The sequence below is a fragment of the Protopterus annectens genome, chromosome 13.part0 (genome assembly GCF_019279795.1).
Source record: "Protopterus annectens isolate FY-2018-M chromosome 13.part0, PAN1.0, whole genome shotgun sequence".
Taxonomy (NCBI): domain Eukaryota; kingdom Metazoa; phylum Chordata; order Ceratodontiformes; family Protopteridae; genus Protopterus; species Protopterus annectens.
Window position 1 is genome coordinate 838209835 of NC_056747.1, and position 13443 is coordinate 838223277.

General features: G+C 41.0%; 1 protein-coding gene across 2 annotated transcripts in view; it reads left to right on the plus strand.

The window, feature by feature from the left end:
- USP32 (ubiquitin specific peptidase 32) overlaps positions 1–13443 on the plus strand; it is a 3310274-nt gene that overhangs the window by 999711 nt on the left and 2297120 nt on the right. The gene's annotated exons all lie outside the window — the stretch shown is intronic.

Here is a 13443-nt window from a genome sequence, read left to right on the forward strand (position 1 = left end):
AGAAATATTCTTCCATGAGCTACTCAGGAATTGTGTTGCTTGGGACGCGGTCCCTTCAGTGAGAATAAAGGCGAGATTGACAACAACACATAAAGAAGTTATGTTCTTACCATAACATTCCATGTGTGTTGTCCATCTCGACCTTTTTTCTCACAATCCTGCCCTCCATCCCCCTCCTGGAAGACTAAGTGGACTGTGGTTTCATAGATCTCCATAACCTCAGAGGTTCTGATATTATCATGGTAATCTCCATATTATTAAATAGAATAATTTACTATTTTGAATGAGCAAACAAGAGCTTGGGAAATTGGGAAACTACATTGTGGGTAGGGAAGAGGGCCACAAGCTTTGCTGAAGACTTCGAGCTATTGGAAAGGCCAAGATGGATCCAACTCATCAGATCTGACCCTTCAGTGAGAATAAAGGTCGTGATGGACAACACACATGGAACATTATGATAAGAACATAAATTCTTTTTATGATAAATATTGTATATAATTAGATAGATAAGCTAACTTTGTTTGTTGTAGTAGGTTTTCTTTGGATTTGTTTTGTTTCTTTTCCTATGTATTTTACTGTTAGTGTTACCACTTTAAATTTTTTATCTGATATGTGTCTTTTCCTTGAGGAACAGCACTGTTTTGAATGCTTATAGATTGTATAAAATAAATGAACAATGTATTTTTCAAAAAAAAAATTCAGCAGAGTACTGTGTCAGAAATGTTAGAGGAGTAAATTTCTGTAACTGAGGAAATTATTATTTTAAGCTGGGACACAAGATCTGAATTTCTTGTATATAATAAGGCATTATTAAGTTTAATGCTATTGGCTGTCAAAAAAGCAATTACTAGAAAATGGAAATCAAAATCTAAACCATCTGTAACTTAAGTATTGAATATTGTAAAGGAGAGAAAAAAACTAGAGGTGGGATCTTTAAAAAGGAGGAGGAGCAAATTGCATGGAAGTAAATGGAATTTGTGGAAGATGTATGTAGAATAAAGTTCAGGAGGAGGAGTGAGGTCTAATGGAAGACTAGAATTAGAAATTAGCAGTTTAGGTACTGTTGGAGTGAGTAATTGTTAAAAAATAAATACATTGTAATGTATAATGCATGAATGTGCAAATTTTGAAAATGGCTTTTATGTTTTTTATTAATGTATGTGTGCCTGTGTCTTAAGTAGTAATTTAATAAAGGTGTTAAAAAGGGTGAGACTCCCAAAACCAAAGACAGTACAAAACATTACAATGACTATTTTCCCATCCAAGACGGGTCTATATTACAAGATTGAATGCTTAGGTGATCGAACACCTAAACATCGAACTTGTAATAGCGAAAGCAAAAAAACAGCGAACGGACGATTTAATACTTGGAAAGATTTCCCTTGGCCATTTGATGGATTTTGCCACTTTGTCTACTGTAGAGCGATCTCAGAGTTGGTATATCTAGTTAGGGGGGTGGGGGGTGAAGCCCCCCACTTAGTTTGGGTGTAAAGTTTTTTTGTTTTTTTTTTCCCCCGTGGCCGACCGACATGTTTTCCTGTGCCAGTCGACGTTTCTGGGTTCAATATTACAAGTTTGATGTTTAGGTGTTCAAATCATCTAAGCATTCAATCTTGTAATATAGACGCTTCATGACCATCCCCCACTCTGGTAATTCCTAAAATCCATCTCTCCAGTAAGTATATCGCTCAGCCTAGGCCTTCATCATCTCCAGTGGCACCAGATTACCTCAGATAAATTGATTCTGAGAATCATCCAACAGGGGTACAGGTGGCAGTGGGATTTCCTTCTTCTTTTTCAGTGGATACCGCCTTATTCTGTAAACCTGACTTCCTTGTACCTCTAGTTTTGGAGAACATGTTGTCTTGGGGCTTTATATAACTAGTGATCACAGATCAGATAGACTGTGTTTTTTATTCAAGTATCTTTGTGGTGACAAAGAAAGAGGCAACATGGACACCAGTTCTAGACCCCATCTTTCTCAGTCTTTATGTCAAAGGCCCAAAGTTCAAAATTTCTTCCCTCTAAACAATGTTACTACTCTCACCTCCCTGTGTTTCATGGTAATTTTTGATTTAAAAAATGCTCATCACATACCAGTTTGCAAAGAATTCAGATGTTTTAAGTTCTTTTGTATCTGGTTTACATTATCAGGTTGTCTGTCCTCCCTTTTTGTCTATGTATTGCACTAGGGGTACTTACAAAATGTTTATAGACTACAAACCATTCACATGTTTCAATATTTGGAAAATAATGTTGTGTAGTCCTTTTTCAGTTTGAAGATTCTCTGACTTGTGTCAAGACACAGACTTACAAAAATCATCTTTCATTCTTTCCCACAAAATATTTTTCTGGATTGTTTTCAGGGTGCTTCCATAGGAAGGGTTTTCTTCTTCTGGACAAAGTAGAACCATATAAAGAAAATGTCCAGATCTTTTCCAACTAGTCTCTGACATCTGTCAAGGAATTTCTCAGGATTATGGGTTTCTTGGCTTCAATGATTATCATGATTTCCTTGGCCAGTCTTTACACAAGAAAAATTCAGTGGTACATCAGGTCAGTCTGATATCAGGTTCAACACTCTTTATCTTTTCAGATCATAGTGCTGGGATTTGTGAGAAGGGAGTTGCTAGGGGGTAGTTGTCTCTCAATCCAGGTGTACTCCTCTCCCTTTCTCCTCCTTTTCAGTCTGTCACAGCTGGTGCCTCAGACTTTGCTTGGAGGGGTGAAGGTGCAAATTCTGTGGAACACACAGGACAGACAATTAACAAATAAATGTCAGAGATGTTGGCAGTAATCTATAGTCTAAAATGTTTTAATCATCACTGGTTTCCAGGACCTCTACCTACACCATAATGATGTGGTATATAAATAAGCAAGAGGCTACCATATCTTAGCCACCCCACTCCACCCCCCCCCCCCTTGCAGACCTACTGATTATCTGGATGGTAGCAACTCCATTCATTTCGATTCTTCAGGCTTCTTGCATTCCATTAGAGCAAAATATTTTATCACAAAAGCTGAGCAGGACCAGGCGAGATCATGACAAGTAGAAACTTTAGCTGAGGGTTTTCTAGGAATTGAACCAGCTGTGGAGAACACCTCAAATAGATCTGTTTGCCTCTTTTCAAAACAGACAGCTAAATAAATTCTGCTCCAGGATTCTTGCAAACAGGCCAGGAAGACTAATGTTTTCCTATTTCCATGGTTGGGAATATTCTTCTGCACTTTTCCACCCTTTCCACTGATCTCCATAGTTCTACAAATCAAGAAGGACTCTTCAACGATAGTGGTTGGTGGCTCCTTGCTGAACCAGGCGAAATTGGTTCTCCCTTCTTTAAAAATGGCCAAGGACAGTTACCACAGACTTCCATAAGGACTGGATTTATTCACACAGGCAGGGATTGTTTGATACTCTTCAACCTGAAAACACTTCATTTACCTGCCTGTATTATATAGTTTTGATAACTTTTAGGCATCTTTTATCTGAGGGCATGTAGCAGATGCTAAAGGTGACTAAAAAAATTGCTACTTAGGAAGTCATAGAAAAGATTTAGTAGTCGGTACCATATTAAGAACTAGGTCCCATTCTAAGGCCTGGATGCCTTTGGTTCTAGAATATTTGTGTGAGTTACCATGACCATCTGGCCTTTCTTATTCTTCTATTAAGAATCTTCTTTCAACCATTACTACTCGTCAGTCCTTGGATCCTCCTCCCTTTTTACCTGTCCTCAAGTCGAGCAATTTTTTGAAAGGGGTTTTGCATATCTGTCCTGCTGGACAGCAGGTGGCTCTTCTTTGGGATTTTAACTTTGTACTTGAAAAATTAAAATACTTGTTCCATTTAAACCAGCTTATCAGGCTGATTTGAAGTTCTGAATTTGTCAAATTTTATTACTCATTGCTCTGATTTCTGCAAGAAGAAAAGTTGTCTGTGTTTACAAGTTCCTGTGGTGAGTCACCATAACTTGTTTTCCACTAGAACAAGGTTTCTTTGAGAACAAATACTCCTTTTATGCCTTGAGTGGTTTCAGAGTTTACCTTGAGTTAATCAATCTATCTCCATGCATTCTTCTTTGAATTTCCACTGACAACTCATATATGCCGTGGGCAGAATAAAATCCTTCAGGAAGGCCGATCTGCTATTAGCCTCTTACAGAGGTAAGAAAAAAGGACAACCAGTGTCAAAGCAGACAATTTCCAGTTGGTTGTCTCATGCTATTTTTTCTGCTATTCTATTGTCACTGTAACAAGTCACTTCCAGGCATGGTCAGGGATGATTCTGCCAGAGGTTTGGCTTCTTATGTGTTTTTTTTTTTTGGAAAGGGATAGACTCTAGAAGTATTATAGATGCAGAGCTTTATCCTTTGTATATATTTTTACAAAGCATTGCAAACTAGATTCCTTTTCTAGCTCCTGAACACATTTTGCTGCAACCATAATCCTGTGACGCCTGGATAGTTATAGTCCTTCCTCCTCCCTACATAATCTGTAAACTTTGGTAATCTGCCATAGAGTTTAGGGTACTACAGCAGTGATCTAATGTTGAGCATAGTACAACTGTGTAAGTAAACTTACCTTACCAGTAGATGTTCTAGTAGATCACTGTTGCAGTAACTGTCTGCAACCTCCACCCCCATTGTTCTGTTTTAGATGCATTGCAAGGGTGTGGATATATATATACTCCGAATATATTTACATACATTTCATACATTTATATGTTTGTTTCTTTCCTAGCATTTACCTTTCAAGGTCTCACTTCTCAAGACAAGAAAGCTCTGAAACCTTTGGTGTCCTAACTGCCACTGTTCTGCTGCTCTCCTCGAGCTCCACAGCAGTTAGAGTGCGTGGAAGTTGTCCTGAAGCTTTGAAATCTAGTCCAGTGGTCATAGCCTTGTCAGGATATACAACCCATACAGCTTAGGCTACCACAATAGTGATATATTAGAGTATCTACTGTTATGGAAAGTTTACTTATGCAACTGTGCATTCTTATGGTATTAAACATAAAGCATTATGAATATTTTATTATGCTTTGGGAGGGGAGTCTTATAAGAAAATAGACTTAAATTTTGTGTAGATATGTGTGAATGCTCACTAGTTATATTCACTACAAAGAGTTTTGCCTTAGTTTATTGAATGTATTCACCTTTCCTTGTCATGTTCTTATTTTTTGCAGTGAACCTGTGACATTTCCTTCATTGTCATGGGATAACAATCCTCTTTAAAATTCTTGAAAGTGAAATTATGCAAGATATTTAGACTTTAGTAATCCCAAAATGAGTAAGCAAAGGTAGAAGAGATGAGAGAGTTCAGTCATTTGTTTAGTGGCCATTATTTTTCCCCATCCCCTTCATTGATTTACACCTTCTGGTCTTTACCCTAACGCTTCCTGGCCATAGCTTCGTGTGCCAAATCCTCCTACACTAACTTTTGATTCTGGTATGGTGCCACAGTGGTGTTGTGGGGGTCTTGCCAGCAGCTGCTTTTGTGAAGGGGAGGGATTTTTTTTTTTTTTTTTATGATCTACCCTTCTTTCTGTCTCTCTCCCCTCTCCTAAACTCATGTCATAATACCCTTCAAAAGCAACTCCCCTGTGTGAGCCATGCTTCCCCACAGGAAGTGCTGAGATGAGCACTGCTCCACCCATTTAACAGGCATGTCATCCCTCCCTTCCTGCCAGCAACTCAGACACGCAAACCTGGGTTGTCTGGAAATGGCTTTTTTTACCTCTACTCTATGTTGCTAATCTTAGTGGCCTTTAAGTTGTTAAATGTTTATTGCTATTATTCTACCAGATTAGAAGCTAAATATAGTTGAGGAGTATACTATCTAGGCAGGATAACCTTCTTTTTTGAATGCTTTCAAGGGCACTGAAATGTGTGAAAAAATCTGAAAAGTTTTCCAAAAATAAAACTTGCATTAATGTTGGATGTTTCTTGAAAAATTAGTGTCAGATAAATGTGGTACATTAAGTGAGAGTAATAGCATATTAATGGCAACCAGTATGTTCACATTTGAGAAGAAACAGCATACTATGAAGTAACTTTTATTGGGAAAGGAGGAATCCAGCAACTCAGTTGCTCTGTGTAGGGCCTGGATTTGTGTATGTTGCTACATGATTAAAACAGAGGGCTTTAATGACTGCCTTGTTCTTGGAGTCACTGTTTTCTTTTTTTCTCTTTTTTTCCCATTGACATTTGGTAATTAGATGGACCCTGCACCTTAAAGGTCAATTTGAAGCTGCTGTTTGTGACTTTGAGCTTAATAGGTAAAATGGTGCTGCTAATGCTAACTTGTGTGTATTTAGCAGTGGCTTGCATTAATGTAAATTCCAGTAATGAAGCTTGGGTGGAGCGAAAGGTGCAAATGCCTCGGGTACAAAGTATTTGGGGGGATGCATGTTCAGCCGATCTGGATATCTTTTTAATACAATACCAGCTTTTAAAAGCTGGTATTGCATTTGCTGTCAAACCTGAGCACCATAGCACTCCTTCTGTGTAAACTGTACCAACAGTCTACAATTTATAAACTGCCTGCACTGCGCTCAGGTTTTAGTTGCAAAAGTAAAAAAAAAAAAAAAAAAAAGACTATTTCTCTCTGTTTTACTTTTGTAACTAAAACCTGAGTGCTGTAGCTCTCTATGCAGGCAGGATATAAACTGTAGACTGCTTGTTACATTTCTAGTAAGCAGTTTGTTAGGGCTTAAAAGAAGAATTTTTTTTTTGATCTTCAGTGGTAGAGCTGGGGTGGGATGGGGGTGTGTGTGGATCTAACTGTAATAAGCTAATCGTTAATTACCGTGAAGTGCTCCCCCTTCACTTGAACTGCTATGGGTGTAGGGCGCTGGTTCATAGTACTGACACAGGGCACTGATTGAGCTAGCTATGCTTCTGTATAATTCTTTTTATCTGTAGATGTAATGAATATGCTAATCCATTGGGATAGAGTCTAATTGTGCATTATGCCTCTGACATGAAAATTAGCCACTGCTGAAGTCTAACGTGAGAGGAAGTAGACAGACTGCACAGTCCAAAGAACATTCTGCTGTTGTGGGGAGATAAGTTAGAAACAGGCAAGCAAGTGTAGCTTTGGAATCCAGTGATATCATTTAACACACTGTACTAAATTACATGGTAGAAAACATAGAAAAAGTATGCAAATTCAGTAATTATACTTGTGTCTCTATACCACACAGTACTAGCCATGATGATGCTTTTATATTGGAGATATGGTGTTAACTTCTCCTTTAACCTCTGCTGACCATTTGAAGGCATTCTGTTGCACTTCAGGGGGACTGAGCAGTCACTCATGTTTCCTAAAGGAGATTATTAATATTTACAAGAAATGGACAAAATAAGAATTGACAATAATGAGCGGTTCAGTATGAAAGTGTAATGTCTGATGTGTTTTTGTCCTATCTCACCCTCATTCTTACCAGGATGAGTTCGGATCCGATCCTTGGATCCGACTCTGTCTTGTATACAAGTTCGAGGTCTTCCACTAGCTCATGGCTAAACCATATCCCAGCATGCACTAGGAAAACTCCCAAGATCTCGTTTGCCACTAAACAAGATCAGGTGCTTTCTACTGGCTTTGGCTAAGTATACTCCTTTATTATTATTGCTATAATTGATAATTGCTTATTCCTAACTATTCTTAATTATTATTGCTTTACATAACTAGTTTGGTGCTAGTTTATTATTTCCATTTTGTTCTGCTGATTTTTTCTGCTGTTTGCTGTCATTTTTCATTAGGCCTTATTTTCCCTATCCCGGCTTTTATCTAACACCTTTACTAACCCATTTTGGTTAGAGGGTTCTTCTTCCCTTTTTTTCTCTAAAATTGTTAGTTTGCTTAAGTTAGAGAACTGCTTTACCCTTGTCCCATTTAAGTTAGAGGGCTTCCCCCTTCTTTCACTCTTCCAGGCATAGCCCGTTTAAGTTAGAGGGCTGTGCCCTCCCTTTTTTCCTCTCTTTTGCAATTGTAGTTGATTGCTGAACTACTGTTGCTGTTATTGCTGCTGCTGTTATTGTTAAAAAAAAAAAAAAAAAAAAAAAAAAACTGTTCTGGCCTTTTTTTTTTCGAGTTCTATTCTTTGTTCAAAATGTCCTCTAAAGATTTAAAACCCTCTGGTTTCAAAAAATGTGAGAAATGTGGACAGAAAATGTCCCTAACTGTTAGACACACTATTTGTGTATATTGCCTAAGAGCTGTCCACCTCCAGGAGTCTTCTTCAGTTTGTCATTCCTTCAGTCATAGGGCTCCTTTGGAGAGGAAAAACAAATTAATACTAAGAGGTCCATTAAAAACCTCCTTTTCAGAAGCAATACAAGAAGGTCTGAGTTCATCAAAGTCTGACAAGTCGTCTTCTTTTAGATCTGACAAATCTGGGAAGAGATCTTCCTCTCCAGTGCTCCATCAGAGCCTTCCAAAAAGCTTACAAAAAATTCCACACTGGATCCTAAGGCTGTTGGATCCAAGAAATCTACTGCTCTGACACTGACACCATCAGTCTCAGTGCCGATGGAGTTCGAGTTGCAGAGCCAGTCCCCTGTATTGGAGCCATTCTCCCCTTCTCTTAGATCTCCTATACTCCAGTCCCCACCACTCAGTCTTCCAGGAGCCTATCCAACGTTGACATGGATCTAGTGGTACAAAGGCTTATAAGGACACCGGCGCTGGCCAAGCTGTTATCAGATCCAACCCCGAGGGCTTCGGATCAGACCACATCCTCCCCTTCTACTTCGATTCCTCCTCCCATCCGACCTCGGAGCCGAAATGTCTGGAGCTGATTTTGATGGAACCCTAGGAACTGAGACCTATTATGGGATCATCTGATCCGATTATTGCTCCGACGTTCTCTGCTCCATCTGAGCTTGAGGAGTCTAGCAGCCGATGCTCTCCAGTCAGGTCCGAGGAGGTGAGTCAGATCCGACGGTTGTTGAATTTGAACTTGCCTCTTGGGGCATCGGCTCGGGTGAGTTCAGCTTCTACCTCAGCCTCGGAGCCATCCTCCTTGATTCTGGGGATTCTCTCGGGTTCTTCGGATCCAGGGATTTCCTTAGATCAGAGGCGGGAGGCTTTTGAGGTGATGAGGAGAGTGCTGTCTCCATAGGCAGTTCTATGGTCATCTGTGGACGTTCTTCCCCCAAAGGCACTAGTGTCTGCCTCTATACCCTTGCATCCACAGGGATGTGGAGATCCTAGGCCCCTGGATGCCTCACAGGGTGCCTCTCACTCTTCTGAAACCTCTCCAGAGTACGCCTCTGAAGCAGTCCCTCAGAAGAGTCTATGTAAGAGGAAGCATTTAGACTCCCCAGAGGAATCTGTCACTTCGGATACAGACCTCGATGAAGCCGAAGAGTCCCCACGTTCGCCTCCTGATGATGTCTGCTTTGGAGACATCTTGGAAAGACTTAAACAGTGAGGTGGCTGGAAGTCCACCAACCCTTCAGCAGAGGAGTCCGTGTACCTGAAGGCTTTAGGATCTCATCCTTGCTCCACTTGGGTGTCTCCGCCTTTTGACGAACTTCTGGATTTAGTTTCTTGAAACACGTGAGTCTCCAGATTCAGTGGAAGTGGTCTCCGGAGGCCAAATAAGTTATTCACCTCCCCCTCAGACAAAAACATTTTAACCAAGGGAGTCTCAGTAGATGCTATGGTGGTGGCGGTAGCCACCAAGAAGGAGCTTTCAGAGACATCTTCTTCCTTTCCTCCATCGAGCAAAGAGTGGACAGATATGGAAAGCGCATTTTTTCTTCAACGACTTTTGCTCTTAGATCGCTGAATTATCTGACCCACTTTAGATTACAGAGAGATTTCCTGGAAGAGTTAGGAGATACTCTCCAAGGTTCAGCAATTGAAAGGGTGTCAGAGAAAGTTTCCTCTCAGCTCTCAACCTTGAATTCAGTCCTCCATGAGACTGATTTCTTATGCTGTGGATGGAGCGAGTAGAGCAGCAGGTTCAGGAATTACCCTAAGGAGACATTCATGGATGTGCTTGTGTGACTTCGCGGAACCCTTTAAAACTTCTTTTGTGAACGTCCCATTTGATGGCTTGTCTTTGTTCGGACCCAAAGTCAAGGACACACTAGCGAGGTGTGAATAAGAAGGGATGAGACACTCTGCTATAGGAGTCAGTTTTTCCCTGCCTATCGGACCATATCTCAAAGTTCAGAAAGGAAGTGGACAAATGTGGTTTCGAAAATCCCAGGGAGCTTTCCAGGATACACGTGGTGAATCTTTCCCAGGGGCAGAGGGGGAAGTAGTAATGGAAGACGCTGACCACGTGCCAGAGGGGGTCTGCAGAATCAGTGTGACAGAGAATCTTTCTATGGTAATCCTTTTCAGTGCTTTTGAGTGGAGGCCCGCCTGTCCATCTCTGGAGGCAGTCGGGGGTTGATTATCTTAGTACTCAGAAGCCTGGCTACGAATAACAAAAGACAAGTGGGTACAAAGCATCATATCCAGAGGTTACTCCATACTCTTTTCCTTCCCCGTCCCAAACATGAAAAACATCCCAGATGTTCCATCCAGTCAAAGGGATCAGGCAACGTTAGAAATTCAAAAATTGCTAGACAAAAGAGTCATCCAGACAATTCCCGCAGACCAAATAGGATACGGAACTTACTCAAGATTCTTTTTAGTTCCAAAGAAAACAGGGGACTGGAGACCAATTCTAGATCTCGGCAACCTAAGCAAATCTGTAAGAAAGTTCAAGTTCCGGATGGTAACACTGCAGTCAATGCTCCCTTTTCTGGGACAAGATGATTGGCTTGCTCAACAGACCTCCAGGATGTGTAATACCATATAAAAATGGATAGGCAATCCAGGAAGACGCCTGGGCTTTCATCTAGGAGCCAATCACTACCAATTTTGAGCTCTGAACTTTGGCCTCACAACAGCCCCCAGAGTATTTACCAAATGTATGGCAGTAGTCGCGGCTGTGACTACTGCCTCACTTGAGGTGCCTAGGATTCCGAGTGTTTTCATATTTAGACGACTGGCTGCTAACCGCCACCACTGAGTATATACTATTAAAAGCGAAAAACACCACCATGCAGCTCTGCTCTCACCTGGGAATTGCAATAAAATACGAGAAATCTGCCTTGCTGCCTTCTCAGCGTGTCGTTTTTATAGGAGCAGAATTGGACACAACAAGGATGATGGCCAGACTTCCTCCATAAAGAATACAAGTTCTACAACGTCAGGTTTTAAATCTTCTTACAAAGAAAAAACACAACCAACAGTCCTAAAAGTCTTGGGGACCATGGCAGCAGCAATAACTTTGATCCCATTAGCATGCCTGCACATGAGGATTCTCTAGTGGCGACTGTCCACTCAGTGATCGATGCAGGAACTGCCTATGTCCCACAAAATTATGATAACTAAATCTTGCAAAAAAGACCTTCATTGGTGGTTTTACTCCACTCATGTGACACTAGGTCGACCATTTGTACTTCCCCAACCATTAGCCACAGTGACCATGGATACCTCTCAGATAGGGTGGGCATTATATGGGAAATGCAGTCCAAGGCACTTGGCAGGATCACTAGGCCCATTTGCACATCAGTGTCCTAGAGGTGAGACTGGTGCTACTGGTGTTGCAAGCATTCCAGGACTCTCTTCTGCTGGGAACTGTTGCAGTACAGACAGACGACATGTCAGTTGTATGGTATATAAACAAACAAGAAGGAAACAGATCTTACCACCTTTTGTCAAGAGGCCCTGAGAGTATGGGCGACCTCCTCCCAACTCTTTCTGATAGCAGCGCATATTTCGGGGAAATCTAACGTGATAGAGTGACTTCAGCAGAGCAATTCTGATGTTTCACGAGTGGTCCCTAAAACAGGAGGTAGTGGAAAAGATTTTCTGCAAATGGGGCCAGCTTTGCTGCGACCTTTTTGCGACATCCATGAATGCCAAATGCAGCAGTTACTTTGCCCTTATCCCCCCCTCTGGGATAGTCACCAAGGGTTGCACTTGTTCATGATTGGCCCTTGGGTCTCCTTTACACCTTTCCTCCCTTCCCTTTAATACCCAAAGTTCTGCAGAAAGCCAATCGCTTGGGAGAGGACTTGATACTGATCGCCCCATATTGGCCTCGTCAAATCTGATGCCCCTTCCTGTGGCCTCATCTTCGGGAGGAGCCTTGGATTCTGGACCCAGTTCCAGACCTTCTGACTCATGCATCAGGAATGCTGCATCCTTCCCTTCAAACTCTCAAATTGACAGCTTGTCTGCTCCGATTCCAACCATAACCAAGTTTCCTAACGTCTCCATCACTTAAACACATCCTAATATCTTCAAGGCTTCACCGAGAAAGATCTATAGAAACAAATGAAAAAGATTTTCATTATGGGCTTCTCATAATCATATTCACCCGTTTTCTGCCCCAGTCAATTCCATAGTAGAATGCACGGCAAAACTTTTCAATGAAGGCGCAGCCGCAGCTACCATTAGGGTTCAGCTAGCAGCGATATCCAGTTTCCATTTAGGTGAATCAGGCCTCAATATTATGTCTCACAGACTATGCAAAGCCTTTCTTAAAGGTACCTTATTATTACGACCACCTATCAAAAGACCCTCCAGCACCATGGAATTTAAATTTTTATCTTATCTCTTTTAATTTTTCCCCTGTTCGCGCCAACATTATCTTGTGAACTCAAATTCTTGACATGGAAAACTGTTCTCTTGATAGCAATTGTTTCTTCTAGAAGAGTGTCATTGTTGCAAGCCTTGTCAATAAAGCCCCCCTATTTGCTGTTCCATAGAGACAGGGTCTCCTTATGAACAAAGCCTTCCTTTTTGCCAAGAGTATGTTCAGAATCAAATTTGAACCAATCCATAGAACTTGCCAGTCTTTTAGCCAAATTACGAAAATTAGGCAGAATACATGTTACACCAACTGGATGTACAGACAATTACGTTTTTGCTTACACAGGACTAAGGACCTCAGAAAATCTGACCAACTATTTATATCATATTCTGATTTGAAGAAAGGTTCCCCAGTTTTCAAAGTGGCACTTTCAAAATGGCTTTCAGATTGTATAACCTTTGTTTATAAATCTCAAAACAGAGATCTTCCCCATAAAGTTAAAGCCCATTCTACAAGAGCCATTGCACCCTCTTGTGTTTTTGGCTAGATTACCATTTGATACCATTTGTGCTGTGGCAACGTGGGCAAGGCCACATGCCTTTATCACTCATTACAAAGTCGATTTGGCCTCCAGGAACAAGGCCTCTTTAGATTCCATGATTCTGAAAAATATTCTTCCTTGAGCCAGCAAGAAAGATGGTGCTAGGGACGCTGTCCCATCCTAGTAAGAATGAGGGTGAGATAGGTCAACAACATGTAAAGAAGTTATGTATTCACCATAACATTCCATATGTGTTGTCCATCTTCGCCTTCATTCTTCCTTCTAGAAGACTGAGTTGGTG